This window comes from Anomaloglossus baeobatrachus, chromosome 2 (genome assembly GCF_048569485.1).
Source record: "Anomaloglossus baeobatrachus isolate aAnoBae1 chromosome 2, aAnoBae1.hap1, whole genome shotgun sequence".
Taxonomy (NCBI): Eukaryota; Metazoa; Chordata; class Amphibia; order Anura; family Aromobatidae; genus Anomaloglossus; species Anomaloglossus baeobatrachus.
This window is the reverse complement of record NC_134354.1, coordinates 168789297-168811897: the sequence shown is the minus strand read 5'-3', so window position 1 is coordinate 168811897 and position 22601 is coordinate 168789297. Positions and strand designations below refer to the sequence as shown.

General features: G+C 41.2%; 1 protein-coding gene across 1 annotated transcript in view; it reads right to left on the bottom strand.

Moving 5' to 3' along the window:
- STS (steroid sulfatase) overlaps positions 1 to 22341 on the bottom strand; it is a 361556-nt gene extending 339215 nt beyond the window's left edge. The window contains exon 1 of the mRNA XM_075335482.1: positions 22149 to 22341. The gene's annotated coding sequence lies outside the window, so the exon portion shown is untranslated. The remainder of the gene's footprint in view (positions 1 to 22148) is intronic.
- Between the last annotated feature and the right edge of the window lie 260 nt (positions 22342 to 22601).

Genomic DNA, 22601 nt, shown 5'->3' with positions numbered 1-22601 from the left:
GACACGTACACACAGCGTACAGCCATATACACACACATGTACACAGACAACACGTACAGACAGCGTACAGCCATATACACACACATGTACACAGACGACACATACACACAGCGTACAGCCATATACACATACATGTACACAGATGACACATACAGCGTACAGCCATATACACACATGTAGACAGATGACACGTACACACAGCATACAGCCATATACACACACACATGTACACAGATGACACGTACACACAGCGTACAGCCATATACACACACATGTACACATAGTGTACAGCCATATACACACACATGTACACAGAGCATACAGCCATATATACACACATGTACATGGATAACACATACACAAAGCGTACAGCCATATACACACATGTACACAGATGACACGTACACTCAGCGTACAGCCATATACACACATGTATATGGATGACACGTACAGACATCATACAGCCATATACACCCACATGTACACAGGCGACACATACACACAGCGTACAGCCATATACACACACATGTACACGGACAACACGTACACACAGCGTACAGCCATATACACACACTTGTACACACTACACACTACACATACACACAGCACAGCTCAAGAAAAAACAGCAAATACCAATTTACAGCACATAACAAGGAAGAGACAGTGCACAGGGGTGAAAAACATCAAATAACGCAACAAATACAATACACAAATGCGGAACGATTACATACAACAGATATATTGGAAAGCGCAAACTGTGTGACACATGTCCACTGCTCCTGTCAGCACCACTTAGCATAGACAGATGTTCATTTCATCGCACTACCGATGCGATAGCATCGGGCCTATTTCTAGTATTAGGTATAACTGCCACTCAAGTTAGGTGAATATTGCACAGTGCACTTTTTGTTTTGCTCTGTGTTTTGTGTGTTTTTATATGTTTGGCTCATCTCATTTCATTACAATTCATTAAAGGTTAAGTTTTATCCTATCCCCCACCTAGGTGCTATAATGATATTGTAAATTGTGAGGTTATAGTCCAGGAACATCAATTGGTGTACTATTGCTATAATAATCATTTCTACTTTGGCCAGCCTGGTGGAAAGAGCTAATGAGGAATTGTCCTGTGCCCATCCTTCTACTTCTTTTGAGTCTGTCTGCTACTATCAAGTTTGGTGTTTTGTATCCTTATGTTTATTCCCCCTGTCTGTATTTCCTTTCCCTCCATGTTTATTAGTTTAGTGGCAAGTCGAGTGTACTCGTCGGCCTACTCACTAGACAGGGTGAGTTTAGGGCCAGTTGAGGGACCAAGGTATACTGCTAACCGACAGGTTGAAAGAACCTGTATAGGGACGCTAGGGAGCTCAGGAGACAGCTTGAGGGGAGTTCAGGAGGTGTCCTCTCACCCCTCTCCCTAGCGGCAGGGACCTCCGTTATGTTGTTTCCTTGGTGTTTCCCCCCTTTTTGTGGTGTTTTTTGGTAGTGTGTTGGACGCCTGTTGGTCTGATTGCATGTGTCACGTATTATATACGGACATCTCCAACTCCGTGCCTGACATGTTTACTACAAAACGGAATTGTATAATAATGGATAGTAAGCAATATAGGATAAGAGAAAAAAGAGTAACTCAGCTTCTACTGTACAGTCAGAAATGGCTTGTAGACTAATCATGGTTCTTCATTTGTGTGGGCAAGAGCAGACTAATGTGTATAGGGCCGTCAAAGAAGGGTCACTACCCGAAGAGTATGACAAGGGCATCAATGTGGGGCTCATTAAGAAATTAAATTAAATTACTTTGTTGATGGGTGAATCAGTATTTAGTACTTTGCCATTATTTGCTTCATGAACACAGAGAACAATTATACAGTGATGAATCGTTCACATCATTTGATATATTAGAATTACATGAGATATTACCTCAACAACAAGTGTTGTTTCTTGGGAAACCACATACGTCCTCACAAAAGAAGGAAAGTAAACAAATTATCTGGCACAAATAGTATTGCAAAGCAACAATACTGTATTACCGTGATCAGTGCTCCAGAAGACGCACTAGAATACTAGACATATAATTAGTGGATCAAACATCTTAGCTCCTACACTGCCTTCAAATACATTCAAGTGGGTTTTCTAAGGCATCAAGGGTCAAAAGGAAATTAACGAGTAGAAGCACTTTGTTAAAATGAGAACAACTTAAACACACGCATCCATTATGCTCTTGAGAGTCTTTTCAGCAAAAAGTTGATTTCAAAATAAAGCCTGAAAAAGGTTAACATTAGTAAAGAATACAAAAGGCACAATCTACTGCATATAATAGCTTTCTATAGATCAGGGATGGGCAACTAATTTTTTTGAGTGGCCACATTGGATATCATGACTTTAGTGGAGGTCTGAAACAATAGGTTGAAATTAATTTTGTTCAATATTAATATTAACATTTAGTATATTACTATTTAATAATTATTTTAATTGTATGACTTAGTATTGAGCAGAATTAGGTATGCGGATACCTCCTCTATATACCGTGTGAACCCACAAATAGCCCTCTTATATACACTTTAAGCCCCCATACAGGCCCCTACATACCGCAACAGCCCAAACAGACCCCCTATATACATAAATAGCCCCCTATATGTAGTAGTAGCCCGCTATATACAGTATTAGATCCCACATAGAGCCTATATACAGAATGACCCCAAACTGTCTCCCTACATAAAAAGAGCCCAAAAACAGACCTCCTATAAGCAGCAAGAGCCCTCATTTAGCCTCTTTATACACAGTTTGAGCCCCCACATAGCTTTCTTATACACAGTAGGAGTTCCTATTTGCGGTTTGGGCCCCAAAGTTAGTCTATACACAGAGGAGAACTCAACTTGTCTCCTTATATACAGTATGAGCCACCTAATAGTCTCTGTATACAAAGTATGAGATTCCTTATAAACAGTATGGACCCTCACATAACCCTCCTATATACATTTTGAGCTCTCCAAATACAGTGTGAGCTGCCATATAGCCCTTATATGTACAGCCACACATCTCACATAGATATAAAAAAGAACACCACATACCTCCCTCCTGTTGCCCTGATACTATTGCTCTCCTCCAATCTCCAGTACTCTGAAACAGTAGATGCTATGACAAGTTGCACACGATGATTAGTGGAAGATGGAGCTGATGGCTCAGTACAACAACTAATGTATTCACAGCTATCTGCATCCTGAGGATGAAGACAGCAACAATATTAAGACATGGGAGGTGGAGGGTACAGTGCAGACCATGGGCCACTGGTTTCAACCTTTTGACTGTCTCGGTTCATGGGACGGACTAGAGCAGCCAAAGGGCTGGATGTGGCCCAAGGACCGCAGTTTGCCTACCGCTGCTATGGACTTTAATGAAGAGAGCAGTGCACATACATAACCTTCATTTTCAGTGTCCCATTACAGGGGTGTCTACCCATATCCTGTCCACCACCATTAACTTGAGAACGGCAGCAACTATAGGCATAGAAGTGATGTCTTGGTATAGTAAAGTAGCCATGCACTACGCAATGAAACCACCTATGGTGCCACCAGGTGAAAAACAACAGAGTTACATTTTTATTTAAAAAAAGGAACGAGATAGAGAAAAAAAGTGAATTACAAAGTTGCAGGGCATCATCAATTCAATACTAATCGACACCTTGCATACAGAAATGCTATGATTTGAAACCCATAACCCCCCCCAAAACATTTAATGCTAGTCACGCATTTAACTTTGATGATCAAACTGGCCACTGTAAGTTGCAATGCACACCTGAACTCTGGACAGCATACTGTATCTTGCTGCACATTGTGCAATATGGTAGGTGACGCGTTTGCACACGCATCTGTAATACGTCGTTGTAGGTCCTGCAGTTTTGGTCAAGGGGTCGCATACACCTGCTGTTTGATGTGACCTCACAGAAAGAAGTCAAATGGGGTCAGGTCCGTTGAGCGTAGAGCCCACTCCACGCAGCCACTATACCCAATGACTTGTAGGAAGGTTTCCATGAGGTATCACATCACATCCGCAGCCTTGTGAGTTTTATACTTTCTAATCATAGCATTTCTGTATGCAAGGTGTCGATTCGTATTGAATTGATGATGCCCTACCACTTTGCAATTAATTTTTTTCTCTATCTCGTTCCGTTTTCAAAATAAAAATGCTAACTCCGTTGTTTTCCACCAGGTGGCGCTATAGGTGGTTTCATTGCGTAGCGCATGGCTACTTTACTATACCTAGACACCACTTCTATGCCTATAGCTGCTTCCATTCTCAAGTTAATGGCAGTGGACAGGATATGGGTGGACACATTGTATAATAACCACATAAGCAGTGTATACTATTGGACTCTTTAAAACATGTTCTGCACTGGTTCACACCTGCCCAAAAAGCTGGAGGAGTTGAAAAGAGGGGCAAATTGCTTATGCACAATGATGCTTAGCTACCATCTTCATCAGTGCAATAGATTTGAATAGAGAAGCATGGCTTCCTTGAAACACAACTGGTCTTATCTTCACAATTAGAAGAAACCTCAAATTTGCTTAGAACGTCATCGTGAGAGGTTGTATAAGCTTTATAAAATGACTGATTCCTTCAGAAACACAACTACACCTGTAGCTTTGCATTCCAACTCTTCTTCCTTGAAGTAAATGGGATAGAGTTCCAATACAAAACACAATCTGTGAGCACATTTAGTGCTAATTTTGGTTGAAATCAATGCATATACATGCCAAGTCATTCTGAGTAACACACTCAACCCTATTTAATACATGAAGATCCTTCTATAAACTGCAAAATCCCTAACAAAGTGTTTGAATGGGCTTTTTGAATGGAAATCAACCATGGCCACTGCAGCTCTATTCAAAATCTATGGTACTGAAAATACAAATACAGCCAAATGCATTCAGTCAACTTCATCTTCACTGCAGTCTTTTATTCAGATATAACCTTTATCGGTCAGGGTCCAAGCTACTAATTCAAGTGAATAAGTACTTGTTTAGACTGGAATACCATTGTAAGACGCATATTGGTGTCCCCATGCTGCCCTGCCCCTCTCCCCAAGTGGGGAAACTGATACTTTCACCTCCCTGGCCCTCCAATTGTGGCTGCTCTGTCCCCAGTCAATGCTGCTGTCTCCCAGGGCCTGCGCATGCCGCACAGGCCTCCTGGGAATGCCTGTAGGGTGCATGCACAACACATCCCTTTTCTTAAAGGGCCACTAGGCCCTGACCTGGAAGTTCCTCTGAGCTTGGCTGAGAGGCATCAGGTATTTAAGGCACCCTCCCCCTTAAGGGAGATGCCTGAGCAATGAGTTCTACGCATTGCTAGTTCTCAGGTCCCTTTGTGTGCTATTTTTGCTGCTGTGTGCTGTTCTAGATTGCTCTCTGTTTTTCAGTGCATGACAAGTCCGCAACTTCTACAACTATCCACACTGGCCACTTCCACTATATCCGCTGATGCTGCGGCAAGTATCTTTCCCAGCCACATCCTACAATATCCGCTGCTGCAAGTATCCACGTCGGCCACTGTTACTGTATCCATCCACCTATTCAAGCCAAATCCTTGACAACGGTTGCTGCTGGCTCTACAATCAGAGACTGTGTGTATCTGTGGCACCAGCTGCTGAGATACCGTTGATCCCCTGGGGGCTTTCCTCTATCAGCTACATTTCAGAATGTGTGCCTATCGCTTCCTCTGGTGGCTTCAGTGAAGACTCAGTGAATTTGCTCTTTCAGGTCAGTGATTGATACCTTCGGGTGCAGTGGATCCACTAACCCTATGCTTGCCTAGCAATCATACCAACCATTCATTACCATTACATACACAACAAAAAGTGAAATGTATGAGTTTATTACTACGAATCTGTTTATCATACAGTATATACTTAATTTAAGGACACAAATTGAATTTAATAAATTAGATTTATTGGAATAAATTACAAACTTTCTGCTGTTTGCAATAAATCAATCAAACAAGAATAATTTAAATAGTTGAACACAAATAATATAACAAATGGTGTCTCCAAATTTAACACAAAATGCAACTTTGACTGACTACTGCAGTCTCAGACTTATTCAGCCTCTTCATGACTTGGAACTTAGTATAGCACCTTTTGAATGTTGTGGCATTCTGCAAATGTGATTTATACACCAGCTTTGTGCTGTATTTCTGAGTAATCTTAGCCTACTCATCATGAGTAATAGCCTTTGGTTCACTGATCTATTGAGTTTGCATGCTACAACAAACATATCAAATTTCATCAAAGAATTTCTTTGGGGTTTATGTCTAGTTACTGTGATGGCCACTAAAAAATATTCCAGGACATCTTCTGAAGCCATGCCTTAGTGGATTTAGAGGTATGCATGGGATCATTATTTGTTTATTTTACTGACTTATAAAGCACCATTAATTCCACAGCAGCTTTACAGACATAAAGAATGAAGTCTTCTAGAAAATCCTGATAATTGATTATATCCATCTTGCCCCAATGCACTGCAGGTTTCCAGTGTCTGAGGAAGCAAAGCTATCCCAGAGCATCACTGAGGCACCACCATGCTTCAGTCTAGACGAGGTGTTCTTTCTTCTTCCAATAGATATATGATTGATCTAAATTCCTAATAATTTTCAGTTTTGTTTCATTGTTCCACAAAAAATGAATGCCTTCGCTATTTATTTGGTTTCAAGCATATTTGAGTCAACTTTTCTTAAATTAGTACAGGTGAATATCTTGGAGTTCAGCATTATATGTTTTTACTGTGCAAATTGAAACGTTTGTGCCTCCTACCGCCAAATCTTGTGGCAGGTATTTTGCAGTCACAAGAGGGTTTCTTCCCAACTGCATCTTCAGGAATCTTGTGGCATCTGGTAACAGCTTCATCTTTCTGCCATGTCCAGGTAGAGTAGCCAGTAATCCATTAACTTTGAAATATACTAACTATGCTTGCAACCATATCTCTAGTAACATTCAATGCATTTTCTATTGTTTGTATGCTTTTCCTTGTTTGTGCAAAGCAATTGTTAATTTTTTAATCTAATATATATTTTTATTACATTTTTTTGTGTAGAAACACTTACAATAACAACATAAACAACATAGAACAACAAAGGAATGACTCTTAGTAAACCCGTGAGTCACAAAAAGAGAAAATGTTATGTGCTAACCTCTTGAGGTGGATCTGCTAAACCATAAACCAGGGTAAGCAGCAAGGCATTGATGCAGTGAAGTTGAATAGGCTAGGTAATAAAGAGTAGTTCAATGCAAATTAATATTGCTAAGACTATTTACAAACTTTTGAAATCCAGAGAGGAAGGAGAAATAATTTACATGTTCAAAGCACCTGTAGTACTTTTAGGTCATGGATAGGAAGGGTGATATGTGGAACAAGGAGGATCAGCAAAGCTTGATGCACAGGATGACACCTAGATCAGCAATAGGGATGAGCGAACCTGAACAGTAAAGTTAGGTATTCGTACCGGACACCGAGTATTGACCTCAAACATGAACTTTTTTTAAAAAGAAGCCTATGTCCAAGTTTGTTGAAAGGTTGCAGTGTAGCCAATCAACAAACTTTATTTCATCCAGAAGATGTCTGTATACTGCTGTGAACAATAAAGAAATAAAAAAAATTACATGGGCTACCACCTATTTTTCATAACCAGCACAGGTAAAGCAAACAATTGAAAGCTGTCTGCTTTAACTTGGCTGGTTATCAAAAGCAGAGAAGATCCCACTCCATTTTTTAAATTATTTAAATATTTATTATTTTATCTAAACAGTCAAGATAAAGCAGACAGCTGGCTGCTAGTACTATAAGCCTGGGAAGGCCTATGGTTACTTGGCTCTCTCCAGTCTAAAAATAGCAGCCCGCAGCCACCCCAGAAATGGCACATCTATTAGATGCGCCAATTCTGGTATTTTGCCTGGCTCTTCCCAATTGTTTTGGTGTGCTAGCAATTGGGATAATACTTGTGGGGTTGATGTCAGCTTTGAATTGACAGCTGGCATTAAGCCCAAGGGTTAGTAATAGAGAGATTATCTATCAGACACCCCCACTACTAACCCGGTATGTATAAATTTAAAAAAAAATACACACAGGAAATAAATAGTTTATTTGAATAAACACCTCCCCACACTCCCTCGTTAACCAATTTATCAAATTACAAAATCAGACGAAACTCCATAATAATCAAAGAGCATTGTGGGTCATTTAAAAAAATGCAGAGAATCCAGCTCAATATACAATTTTCTTTTAATGAATTGGTATCACACATCACACAAGAAAGGGTAATTTCTGATTTTTAATTGTAAAAATTTCTGATTTTTAATTGTAAAAATAAGACAAACTTAGATAGGCTTCATGTACAAAGCTATGTAAATCCCTGCATTCCCTGCAACCAAATTGTGCATCAGCATGCACTGCTATAATCCTCACTGGAAACAATGTTTCTGTATATTTAATGGTAATTTGGTGTTCACATCACATTGTTAGCCTGTGTTTACACCTACTCAGGAAAAGGAAAAGACATACAGTAGAAAAAGTCATCTATAGGCATTTATTGTAAAAAAAAATCAATGAGTACAATACGATGTACTTTTGTTTCCTATACACCTTTTTATAGGATGGTGTTGTCTACTATGCATTATCACACAGCATATAAAAGGAAAATGACTCTATGTCTATGATTAAGGTGAGAAAGTGCTTTGACACAGTCTTCTTTTTCATTTCATAATATGGTATTAGTCATAAAAAACACTGTTAGAAACACACCGCACTTGTGCAGCATATTCTTTAGAGTTGAGATATATTGTCATTTTTATAATTACAAATTAAAGAAGCACTAACAACAAAGCTTTATTTCCCTAAATATTTCTAAATATACATGAAGTGTAGAGTAGTGCACTGAAATGCTTACTGATTGCATCTATCTTTGTTTCCAGCACTGCTGCTGTCGTTAGCTTTGCAACTAAGGGCTAATTCAGACATCCATGTGTCGCGGGCGGAGAGGGGTTCCTGGGAACGCCGCTCGACTGGGGAAATCTCTGGCGCTCGGGTCCGGTGCTTCTGCTCCTCGGTGACTCGAGCACAGAGCCGACCCGGGGCTCGAGCAGTGCCTCCTCGCCCATGAGTGAAAGGGGGAAGGTGTGGTAGTGGGATGTCGGTTGTGACGCCACCCACGGGGTTGTGGTGATGGTGAGCACCTCCGCTGCTGATGACGGGGGTTCCCGGGAGCGATGGCGGGGAGCAGCTGAGGTGTTGGCCCCTCCGTGGGTAGGGGCGGTTGGTTCCAGGGCCCTGGTTGGGGGAGAGGTTTGGTTGGATGGATGTTGGTGGGTAGGGGCTAGGTGCAGGTGCCTATGCGAAGAGGCAGCGCGGAAGCTGGGCAGCGATACGGTGCAGCGCTGTGCCGGATGGCACTGGTGTACTCACTCAGGTAGTCAATAACAGAGTCTCTGGTAAACCAAACGGCTGGATGGATGGGGCCCGCAGTCGGCTGCGGCATCTTCACTCTCCCCGGATGGGTTGATGGCGACTATCTTTCCCTGCACCTGTGTGTAAGTGTTTGACCCCTATGGATTCCCACGGGTGGTCCGCTCCCCGGCTTGTACATGTTGGGAGAGCCTGTTTTGCCTGCAGGCGCTGGCCCTTGGATCTCTGGCCATTAGCAGTGGCTCTTATCCAGACGGGTTGGGCTGTTGCCTTCTGACGAGACTTGGGTGGGAATGAACCCCTGAGGACCAGACTGCAATCAGAGAATTTGACCGTTACGGCGGCTTCCGAGCCTAGTCAGGGTCTGAGTACCCTGTCTTGGTGCTTAGCTTCACTCCGCTCCCCGGTTCGGTACCGGCGGGCCACCGTCCGACCCCGGTCCTACGGTTCCGCAGACGTCCACTAACTCCTGCAGATGGCCACCACCATCTGCCGACCTTGCTGATGGGGCCTGGGCTCCGATCCAGACACACACAGTCACCACTTCACTCCTCAACTCCAATAAACTGAAAACTAACTGTTTCCCGCCTCCAGGCCTGTGAACTCCTCGGTGGGAGGGGCCAACCACCTGGCTCCGCCCCACCTGGTGTGGACATCAGACCCTGGAGGGGGCAACAAGGGTTTTGTTGACAGGTATTCTCTACCAGGGAAGGAGGGTGTGTATGTGTATGATGTTATACTGTGACCCGTGAGGTCCAGGGCGTCACACATGCAAATCAGTCCAATCTTGGCTGTAAGTCTTCTAACCAGAGCATGACAGCTTAATATATTTCTATGAAGCTGTGACATGCTCGATGCGAGAGCTGGGTCCAGTCCATACATTGCAGTCCAAAATTAGTGTGAGTGTAATCTGATGTTTTATTGAATTGCACTCATCCATGTAAAATGCAAGTGGAACCGAGGCCTAATGGTACACTCACAGCTCGCATTGCACTCTGACCAATGTTAGTCAATGAGGGAAAGCAGTTAGTCAGTTTTTCTTGCATCCAGATTCTGGATGCGAGAAAAGTCGCAACATGCTGCAATTTTCTGCAAGAGCCGTATCACTCACAGTCATTCAAGTCTATAGGTGTGAGAGAAACATCGGACTGCACTCAGATGTTATCCCAGTGCAGTGCGATATACTCACAGGCTGACAATGGAGGAGATAGGGGGATTAACCCCTCTCTCTCCTCCGCAGCGCTCTCCCTCAACTTCGCAGATCGGACCACAGTCGCATGACACTCGGCTCAGGCTTGCAGCAGAGGCTGCGCCGGAGATCATTAGCATATCGCACCCGATACTCTTGCATCGGATGCCATACGTTTGCGTGAGTCCAGCCTAAAAGAAACTTACAGTGCTGGCCAAAAGTATTGGCACCCCTGCAATTCTGTCAGAAAATACTCAGTTTCTTCTTGAAAATAATTGCAATCACAAATTCTTTGGTATTATTATCTTCATTTAATTTGTCTTCAATGAAAAAAAAAAATTGTCATAAAGCCAAATTGGATATAATTCCACACCAAACATAAAAAAGGGATGGACAAAAGTATTGTCACTGTTTGAAAAATCATGTGATGCTCTAATTTGTGTAATTAACAGCACCTGTAACTTACCTGTGGCACCGAACAGGTTTTGGCAATAACTAAAACACACTTGCAGTCAGTTGACATGGATTAAAGTTGACTCAACCTCTGTCCTGTGTCCTTGTGTGTACCACATTGAGCATGGAAAAAAGAAAGCAGACCAAAGAACTGTCTGAGGACTTGAGAATTCAAATTGCGAGGAAGCATGAGCAATCTCAAGGCTACAAGTCCATCTCCAAACACCTGAAAGTTCCGGTGTCTACGATGCGCAGTGTCATCAAGAAAAAGCCCATGGCACTGTGGCTAACCTCCCTAGATGTGGAAGGAAAAGAAAAATTGACGAGAGATTTCAACGCAAGATTGTGCGGATGGTGGATAAAGAACCTCGACTAACATCCAAACAAGTTCAAGCTGCCCTACAGTCCGAGGGTACAACAGTGTCAACCCGTACTATCTGTCGGCATCTGAATGAAAAGGGATTGTATGGTAGGATACCCAAGAAGACCCCACTTCTTACCCCGAGACATAAAAAAGCCAAGCTGGAGTTTGCCAAAACTTACCTGAGAAAGCCTAAAACGTTTTGGAAGAATGTTCTCTGGTCAGATGAGACAAAAGTAGAGCTTTTTGGGAAAAGCCATCAACATAGAGTTTACAGGAAAAAAAAGAGGCATTCAAAGAAAAGAACATGGTTCCTACAGTCAAACATGGCAGAGGTTCCCTGATGTTTTGGGGTTGCTTTGCTGCCTCTGGCACTGGACTGCTTGACCGTGTGCATGGCATTATGAAGTCTGAAGACTACCAACAAATTTTGCAGCATAATGTAGGGCCCAGTGTAAGAAAGCTGGGTCTTCCTCAGAGGTCATGGGTCTTCCAGCAGGACAATGACCCAAAACACACTTCAAAAAGCACTAGAAAATGGTTTGATAGAAAGCCTACTAAACTACTAAACTTTATACTACTAAAGTGGCCAGCAATGAGTCCAGACCTGAATCCCATAGAACACCTGTGGAGAGATCTCAAAATGGCAGTTTGAAGAAGGCACCCTTCAAATCTCAGGGACTTGGAGCAGTTTTCCAAAGAAGAATGGTCTAAAATTCCAGCAGAGCATTGTAAGAAACTCATTGATGGTTACCGGAAGCGGTTGTTCGGAGTTATTTTGTATTTTATTAAAGGTTGTGCAACAAAGTATTAGGCTAAGGGTGCCAATACTTTTGTCTTGCCCATTTTTGGAGTTTTGTGTGAAATGATCAATGGTTTGATTTTTGTTTTATTCTCTTTTGTGTTTTTTCATTGCAAGCAAAATAAATGAAGATACCAAATACCAAAGAATTTGTGATTGCAATCATTTTCAAGAAGAAACTGAGTATTATCTGACAGAATTGCAGGGGTGCCAATACTTTTGGCCAGCACTGTACTTGCACCTATCTATGTGATTAGTCCATGAAGGCAAAACAGAGCTCAACATAGTCAAGTTTTGTTGCTCCAGCCTGGACATTACTATAGCTTGGAGAGATGAGCATTAGAGCTATAAAAAAAGATTTACAACACCTTGGTCCAGCGGCCACGTGGACAGCCTGTGGCCACAACCAGGGCAATGCTAACAACTCATGCTGCCACAGCCACTGAAACTAAACGTCCTTTTTAGGCTACGTTTTCACAATGAGCTTTTGATAAGTTTTTAATGTTGCAGAACTTCTGTGCCATGTCGCCACCTGTTATACAGATTTGGTTACTTGCATTTTTTCATTGTGTTTTTATGCACAGTTTTTTAACGCATTTGTGATGCTGCATTTTTTGCATCTTGTTTGTGTGTAATTTTTTAAATAAAGCTGTTTTGATTTTAATACTTTCTGGTATTTGCTTTTGACAAAACGTTATACTTAAGGGCAGATTATATGCGTTTTTGATGCCTTTTCTGCAGATGAAATGCACTAATAACGCGCATTCGTCTAATGCAAGTGTATGGGAAAAACCTGTGTATTTTCCACATTCAATGCAAGTCTATGGGCAAAAAGTACACGTAAAATTCAGCATACCTGCAAGAGAAATTGACATGTTGCAGATTTGAAACATGCCCTAGAGGTCTTAAACCTATTCATTTTGCTGGAACTGTAGGACCACATGCACACATTAAATATTTGGTGAGATTTTTACCTCAGTATTTGTAACCCAAAACCAGGAGAGGAACAGTGGGAGGTAAAGTATAATAGAAACACAGGCACCACTTCTGTATTTTTCACTCAATACAAATTCTGAGGTAAAAACTCACCAAATACTCAATGTGTGCACGTAGGTTAAGGCTAAGAACGCACTTTGTGTTCTCCTACTTGCAGTTGTAAATGCACGTTTTGGGCTTAATTGATTTGACCAAAGTTGCCTTTTTGAGAACTTTAGCGCTGAAAATGCATGCGTATTTACTGCATTTTAGATGCGTTTTGACTGCTTTTTACATGCTTTTTCACCTGTGTTTTGACAGATGCGTTTTGAACATCAAGACACTGCTAAATAAAGTTTAAACAATCAAAGAGAATGAAAAAAGAGAAAAAAAAGGATCAAATCTATATTAATGGGAAAAATAATGAAAATAGATATATTTCATAAAATTATAGTGGTAATATACATTTTATCGCTAAAATAGCAATAAATGCATATTTTTCTTAAATTTGTCGGATTATGTGTGTGTGTAAAGGGACATATCAAATCATTATATTGATGTACAAAAAGCATGCATTTTGGAAGTCCAAAACACATGTTTTCTGCACATAAAAGCAGGTAAAACGCAGGAATTTGAAGGAATCTTGTTTTTTGCCATTTCTCATTGACTTCAATGTTAGCAAAACGCACCCAAAATGGCAAAAACAACTGACATGCTGCTTCTTTGAACGCATGGTTTTTGCCACAAAATATGCAAATGAAACGCAAAGTGCAGTCTGAAAATCACCATTTTCCATTGACTTTGCTGTAAAATCAAAACACATGCCTTTTGGCATGAAAAAGGTGCTTCTCAAAACGGACCTAAAAAGCAGCAGAAACGCAGGTGGAAACGCAAAGTGCGTTCTTACCCTAAGGCTTGCGAATATACGCCATGTAAAAAATGCACTCAAAGTTCATCGTGCGAACAATAATAAGAATACAATCTGTATGGATAAGTACAATAAAATGCAATAAAAATGGCAAAAAAGAAAAATGCAAGTAACTGAAGAATCTGCACATGAAAAGAGGAAGACTTCATAGGCAAGTATTTCAAGTATTTACATATATATATATATATATATATATATATATATATATAAATATGTAAATTAGTAGGAGAAAAATAATTTAGTAAAAGAACTAGTAAAAGTAGAAATAGTGCATAGACTAGTAGTGGGGGAGTTTGTAGGCTTAACAAAGCTGCTGTATAGTACAGAAGGGAGTGGGATGGATAAATTCAGACATAATAATAAATATCCCCAGCTCCAACGGTCAAAGAAAGAGAAATAAGATATTTAGCTAACCTGACACACGTTTCACTTCTTTGCTTCCTTCAGAGACTAAGAAGGTGACAAGAGCAAATTTAAAGTAGATTTAATAGTGGTCAAACCTGAAGTCTCTCAAAATATCTTTAGGCTACGCTCCCACGATGAGCTTCTGGGGAGTTTTTGATGTTGCAGAATTTCTGCACCTTTTATCAAGATTAGGTTACTTGCTATTTTTTACATGAATTTTTTTCATGTTACATGTGTTTTTATTGCATTTTTGATGCTGGTTATTTGTCTATTGTAGTGTGTCATGTTTAAAATATAGCTGCTTTGTTTTTGCTGCTTCTTGGTGTTTGGCACTGAAAAAACTTTATTGATATATAGACGGTTATGTTTTTTATGCTGCTGCAGAATCACATGAGTTTTTTTACTTACAGATTTTCGGCATCTAATGCAAGTCCATAAGAAAAATCTGAACATAAAACTCAGCTTAACCGTTAGACAATTTGATATTTCTATTGTGCATGGGTCAGAAAGGGGATATCAGAACTGTAATATATTTTATTTTTGGGTATATTGTTACTGTGTTGGGGAAAAAAAAGGGAAGTACTGTAAAGCGGGCTTTACACGCTACGATATGTCTAACGAGATGTCGGCGGGGTCACGTCGTAAGTGACGCACATCCGGCATTGTTATTGATATCGTAGCATGTGACAGCTATGAACGAGCAGAAATACTCACCTTCTCATTCACCACTGACATGTCGCTCATTTTCTAAAAATAGAACGTCCGGTTGTTCAATGTTCCCGAGGCAGCACACATCGCTCCGTGTGACACTCCGGGAACAATGAACTGCAGCTTACCTGCGTCCCGCCAGCAATGCTGAAGGAAGGAGGTGGGCGGGATGTTTACGTCCCGCTCATCTCCGCACCTCCGCTTCTATTAGCCAGCCGCTGTGTGACGTCGCTGTGACGTCGAACGTCCCTCTCCCTTCAGGAAGTGGATGTTCGCCGCCCACAGCGAGGTCATTTGGAAGGTAAGTGCGTGTGATGGGGGTTACAGCATTGTGTGACATGGGCAAGAAATTGCCCGTGCCGCACAAACAATGGGGGCGGGTGTGATCGCAAATGCGATCGCACGACATATTGAAACGTGTAAAGCAGGCTTTAATGTGTAACGTGTCAGGGAGGCACTGTGGCACTTTTCTTCTTCATCTAGAAGTGTAGTAATGGGAGATAAGTAGGGAGGGTGCTCTATAAGTGATCAGAAATAGATATCTGTGAATTACATTCTGCTGAGATGAGTTGTGGCTTTGAGAAATCATACCATTCTATGTCAGATGACAAAGTGAAAAAACAAAAATGTCAATAGGAGATATCTCCATTAAGTCCCTGGATTAATATATACAGAGATTCTGTATGTCACTGTAACTAGTTATATTAGTTATTAATGTGTTTTTTTGTTAATGATCAGTATGATGGTACTGTTCGGTCACTATGTGTTGGTAATATATGATCTGATCATAGTGTCTGAATATTGGTCCTTTGTATGTGGTATTGTTTATATAGTAGTATAATCACCCCCTATCTAAAACAATCATATTCAGTTTTGTGCCCTGCCCCCCTTCCACCCACTGTAAAAATCTATAACTAAGCAATTATAGATGATCCGATCTTTTGAGATTGAAACTATGATCTAATTTTTCGATACAAAACAGTGGCACTGTTTTGAACGTGAAGAAGTTCTGGGTTGTTGTCATCAAGCTTTTTATAAAAGTAGCCCTATTTTCAGAAATATTTAAAAATATATAAAATCATGAGCGTATGTTTCCCAGCATTATTAGTAAATTCAAGCACTATAAAACACAGTGGTCAGGCAAGAGATGTGAGGCTGAGCAATGGCTGCAGCAGGAGCAGTACAGAACCACGTACGGCACTTTAAAGGATTTTGTGCAAGAAACGTCAATGAATACTCATATGCCAAAAAAATGCAAATAATGAATTGGGCCCAGATTCTCCTGGTCTAGGCACATAGCATATTGGGTTAAAGGGAACCTGTCATGTCATTTTTTATATTAATCTACCCCCAATGTATTGTTAGTGATCCAATGTACATCACTAACATGTTTTTTCAAACAAAATTTCCCTCAATTCAAAATAAAATGCCCTTTTTATGCTTATGTAAATGCATTAGGTTATATACCTTTTCGTTTCAGTCAAAGGGGGTGTTTCCCTTCAATTCAGTCAAGGTCAGTCAGGCTCTGTCTGAAAATTATGCCCACCCCCCCGCATTGTGATTGATTGCTGTGACTGGCCCGACATCAAGGAAATCCAATTAATACCCACACCGGCACAGATTCCCTTAACTTTTGCTCTGCGATTCCCTCTTCTTTCTTCTCCTAACAGCAGCTGCAGTAGCAGAGAGTCAGGAGCACAGATTTGTTTAGTGTGTGTGATTCCAAAGCGCTGTGTTCTTTGCGCCTAATTGTGTTCCTAATTGCCGACCTACAGCTTTGATTGATATCCTGACTAATCCACAAAGCGAAATAAAATCTTGTGCCTGCGCAGTAGCATCACAAGCTCGCACAGCTACACTTTGCTCTGTCCTACCATGTGCCATGAAAAAGTCACTCCAACCCTTATTCTCCCAGAAGCTTTCACAGTCTGTTTTCTGTGATTTCTGGAGCCTATGATACTACTTTGCAGGTGCGGGATTATGTTGTGCTATGTGAATGACACATTATCTAAATCAATTACAGCCGAAAGATGTCAATTAGGAAAACGGAGGAGGTGCAGAAAACACAACGATGACACCTACCAGAATGGAGCATAGTTATTTGCATGCAGTGCGGAGAAATGCAAATGGTATTTTTGGGAGTATACAGAGGGATTAGTAGATATACAGGTTTGTGGACTGCAATAAAAGAGTAGTTATAGGTAGTGGATTTCATTTGGATACTGGAAAACTGGTGTCAGATTCTCTTTATCCAGGGGTGGGCCATTTCATTTTTCTTGAGGGGCCACATAAGAAACCGTGACTGGCAAGGAGAGCAGACAGATACATCAATCTCTGCTTGGGAACAATGCAGCTTCTTCAGGATTGCCTTTGGTCTCTGTGCTTCATTTCTGAATAATACCTTCATTGCCCAAGCTGAGATTTTTGTTGGTGGCCTTCTCTTAGCAAGTTTGTTATGGTACCATGTTAATTCTATTTGATGAAAATGGATTTGATGGTGCTCCAGGGATCATCAGAGACAGATATTGTTTTAGAACCCAACCATGATTTGTACTTCTTAACATCTGTGTCTCTAACTTGTTTGGAGATCTCCTTGGCCTTCAGGGTGTTGTTTGGTTAGTGGTGCCTCTTGCTTAATGGTGTTCCAGCCAGGGCTGTGGCATCGGTAAGCAAAACCTCCAACTCAGACTCCTCAATCTCTCTGACTCCATTACTAATACTCCTTCATTCATGGCTCATGTTTAAGTGATACTTTTACTGTACTAAAATAGTAACATCAGGGTTGTAATCATTATTATGATACAATAATGAAGCTATTTAGATATAACATAAAATATATTTATTGGAATAAAACTTTAGAACATAAAAGTTAATAAATATTAAATACATTTTGCAGTAAGTGGGGGGAAAAAACAGTTTTCAACAAAGTACTGAATAACATTTGTGCAGTCTATGAATTTGTTTTGAGAAATAGCATCACCTCCATCAGATCCTCCTTCATAGATGACCTCAAATCTGACCTAATTATTTTAAGGCTAGAGAACAACCTCTCTACACTAACTTAGGTTGGTGGAAAGGCGTTAACCACATGGGCAACATCTCTATCCATCTCGGGGAATAAATGAATTGTCTCATGCACAGGTTTCATGAATGGCTGAACTCTTTTACTTCTTTGAGAGCAAGTGAAAAATGTTGCTGAAATCTGGTCAATCTGACATGGGAGTGGAATCTTTTTCCATGCAGCAACGCTTTGCCTGCTCCAGGTCGTCAAAGTAGTTTTCAAAATTGAACTCCTCATCTGATGAGGCTGATGATATGGAGCAGTAGCCCTGGATTACACAACTCCTCATCTGAGGAGGATGAAGATATTGCAGCAGTAGGACTGGATGACACAACTCCTCTTCCTCTTAGCTGTCCTGTAGTCGCTCATCCTAACTGCTACCTCTGTCAAAGCTTTTTTTTAGTAAGCTGTTGGTCATCCAGCAATATTTGATGACTTGGGTACACATAAACAGCTGTCAGAAGAATAATATTTTCTAATGGCAGTGTATCTCTCTGTTTCATTGAAGCAATTAAACATACTTTTTGGGACAGGCAAAACAGCACATTCTTCTCATTTTTTATGAAAGTTCCAGGAGTTAAATCCTCAGCTTGTAATTTTTTAGTTACTGTAAATGGGTGATGAAGCAATTCCTTCAATTCAGCCACTTGTGTCCATTGACCTTCATTTAGTGTTACCTGAGACTTGGTCATGTCTACAAGAAAGGGTTTCAGCTCAAGTAATTGCTCAATCAGTAAATAAGTGCTGCCCTAGCTGCTGTTTACCTTAATTATTCTCATTCATCAGGTTAATTCCACTTGGATAGTTAGAATAGCAAGATCCTGTTCTAGCAGTTCTGAGATGAGTAGAGGCATTCACTCCTTCCCAGTGTGTTTTTACCTTTATCTGTAGAGGAGGAGCTTCACTGCTTATCATGTACATAAAGTGCAGCTCAGATTCCTCTCAACTAAAAGCTTAAGGCCCCGTCACACTAAGCAACATCACTAGCAACATCGCTGCTAACGAACAACTTTTGTGACGTAACAGCGATGTTGCTAGTGATGTTGCTGTGTGTGACATCCAGCAACAACCTGGCCCCTGCTGTGAGGTCATTGGTTGTTGCTGAATGTCCTGGGCCATTTTTTAGTTGTTGCTGTCCCGCTGTGAAGCACACATCGCTGTGTGTGACAGCGAGACAGCAACAACTAAATGTGCAGGCAGCAGGAGCCGACTTCTGCAGAGGCTGGTAACCACAGTAAACATCGGGTAACCAAGAAGCCCTGTCCTTGGTTACCTGATATTTACCTTTGTTACCAGCCTCCACCGCTCTCACTGTCAGTGCCGGCTCCTGCACATGTAGCTGCAGGACACATCGGGTTAATTAAGCCAATGTGTGCTGTAGCTAGGAGAGCAGGGAGCCAGCGCTAAGCATTGTGCGCTGCTCCCTGCTCTGTGCACATTTAGCTGCAGCACACATCGGGTAATTAACCCGATGTGTGCTGTAACTAGGAGAGCAGGGAGCCAGCGCTCAGTGTGCGCTGCTCTCTGCTCTCTGCACGTGTAGCTGCGTGCGCTGGTAACCAAGGTAAATATCGGGTTGGTTACCCGATATTTACCTTAGTTACCAAGCGCAGCATCTTCCACGCGGCGCTGGGGGCTGGTCACTGGTTGCTGGTGAGCTCACCAGCAACTCGTGTAGCGACGCTCCAGCGATCCCTGCCAGGTCAGGTTGCTGGTGGGATCGCTGGAGCGTCGCAGTGTGACATCTCACCAGCAACCTCCTAGCAACTTACCAGCGATCCCTATCGTTGTTGGGATCGCTGGTAAGTTGTTTAGTGTGACTGGACCTTTAGATCCTTTGATCAGGAATAGAACAGACATTTAAAGGACATTTCATCACTTTCCCAAATTCTTAAAAAAATATTGAGCACATACTACATTGAACTATTGTACCCAATTTATTATACTTTTAAGGAGTCAGTCCATTTTATACCAACTCCAAAATCGACACCAACTCTGACTCTACAGGCATGGTTGCAGCCTCTGTGGCCTTTCAGAAAAGGTGTGTATACTGTATACTGACAGACCATGTGACAGATTGCACATAGGTGGATTTTCTTTCAATAAGCATGTGACTTATGAGGGTAATTGCTTGCAGCAGAAATTTTTAGTGGTTGGTTTCATAGCAAAAGGGGTGAATACATATGCACATGGCAATTTTTATTTATGCTATCCCATATATTTAATTTTTGCCTATATTTTTCTCCCTTCGCATCCAAAATTTAGACTAGTTATTGCTGATGCATCACACACAAACCGGATTACAAAAAGATTTAAACATGGGTTGTAATGTAACAAAATAAGTATAAAGCGAAGGTGGGTAAATACTTTCACAAGGCACTGTATATACAGGATGAGCCATCACACCACCCCCTATTTACCACATGAGCTCACACACAGCCCCCTATGTAAAGTATGAGGACCCACACAGACCCCACCATACAGTATGAGCTCTACATAGCCCCTATATACAGTATGAGCTCTCACATAGCCTTTCTGTGCACAGTGAGAGCCCCCACATAGCTTCCTTAGTACAGCATGTGCCCTCACATAGCCTCCTATATCCAGTATGAGTCCCTACATAGCTCCATATATACAGTTTTAGCCCCACATAGTCTCCTATGTACATTATCAGCCCCCACATTGCCTCCCACATAAATATTAAGCAGTCACATAGCCTCTCATATACATTTTAAGCCCCGACATAACCTCCTACATACATTAAGAACCTCCACATAGCCTCCAATATACATTTATGAGCCCCCACATAGCCTCTTTTATGAATTTCTAAGCCCCCACATAGCCCTGTATATACAGTATGAGCCCCCATATAGAATGCTCAATATATGGAAACACACACACATGAAAAATAAAACACCACATACTAACCCCATTTTCCAATCCCTCAGCTCCGGTCTTTGATGCTTCGCACAGCACACACAATGATGTGACGTCATTGCATCTACTGTCTCACATGCTGATTAGTGGAAGACGGAGCCAACGGCACCAACCTCCATTAATGTATTCACCGCTATCTGCATCCCGGACACATGAACTGACTGTGGACAAGTGGCAGTTGAGAGAATGGTGCGGCTCGTGGGCCTCTGTTTTTGTGGGCTGGATTTGAACAGCGAAAGGGCTGGATATGGCCCATGGGCAGCATTTGTCCTGCCCTGTTTTAAGCTAAAAAACAGGAATCATTTGGGCAACTACTTTATGCCACGTTCAACTAGGGCTGCATAATAATAATAATAACAAATTTTATTTATATAGCACCAGCATATTCAGCAGTATATACAAACAATACAAACAAAGCAAAGTAAGGCGTAGTCCAACGGTTACAGGAGGAGTGAGGGCTCTGCTCACAAGTTTACAGTCTATGCATAATCCTGGTTATGAACCTGTAAGTTAATGTACATGAGATTTATTCAGCATAACCAGGCACAAATTGCACAGCCAACAGTGCACATACACTCCTGTACCCACATTTATATACAATTACACTGTAATTATCCTTCTGCATATATATACGACATTAACCAGTCATTTGTTATGATCAATTAGAACGGCTTTCATGCAGACATAAAGCAATATAGAGGGTAATGTAAAAATATATGGCACAAAATGTATCCTTTCAAGTAACACGATACAAATTTCATGTTACTGTAATTCACATTGAAAAGAAAGTGCAGATAACAATAATATGAACTGCAGCGTCTGACAGCAAGCCTTTCTCCTAGTATTTCACACACACCCTCTCATATTACATTACACTTACCAGTGAGTCACTGATTCACAGGCCGGTTATTAAACGTTCTCACACTGCTGCCGTTAGTCTCAGGCTCTCATTTAGATCATGAAACAGGTTTGCTTTATTTTTGCTGTTATTGATTCATTGTAGCGCAGAGAGAAGTGCTGAAATTCAAGGCTCAAAACAGCACAAAGCAAATCGCTTCCTGCCTTCTGCTGTTAATGTGTTAACATCCGTGATTGGTGGAAGCTTGCAGGAAAAGCAAGACGCCTCCAAAAGTTACAACACAGTTATACACTTAGATCTTTGCTCCTACAGATACTTGTATCTGGAAATACATCTCTTTGCCTTGTTTTCTAACCAGTGTTACGACTGCGAAGAAATCGAGGCAAGCCTTGTTTGTGTTGGCTGTAAAAGATCCTTTAATATCTTATGAAGCCCTTGTTATTTGTTCTGCTTAGATCTGTAGGCTCCTATATC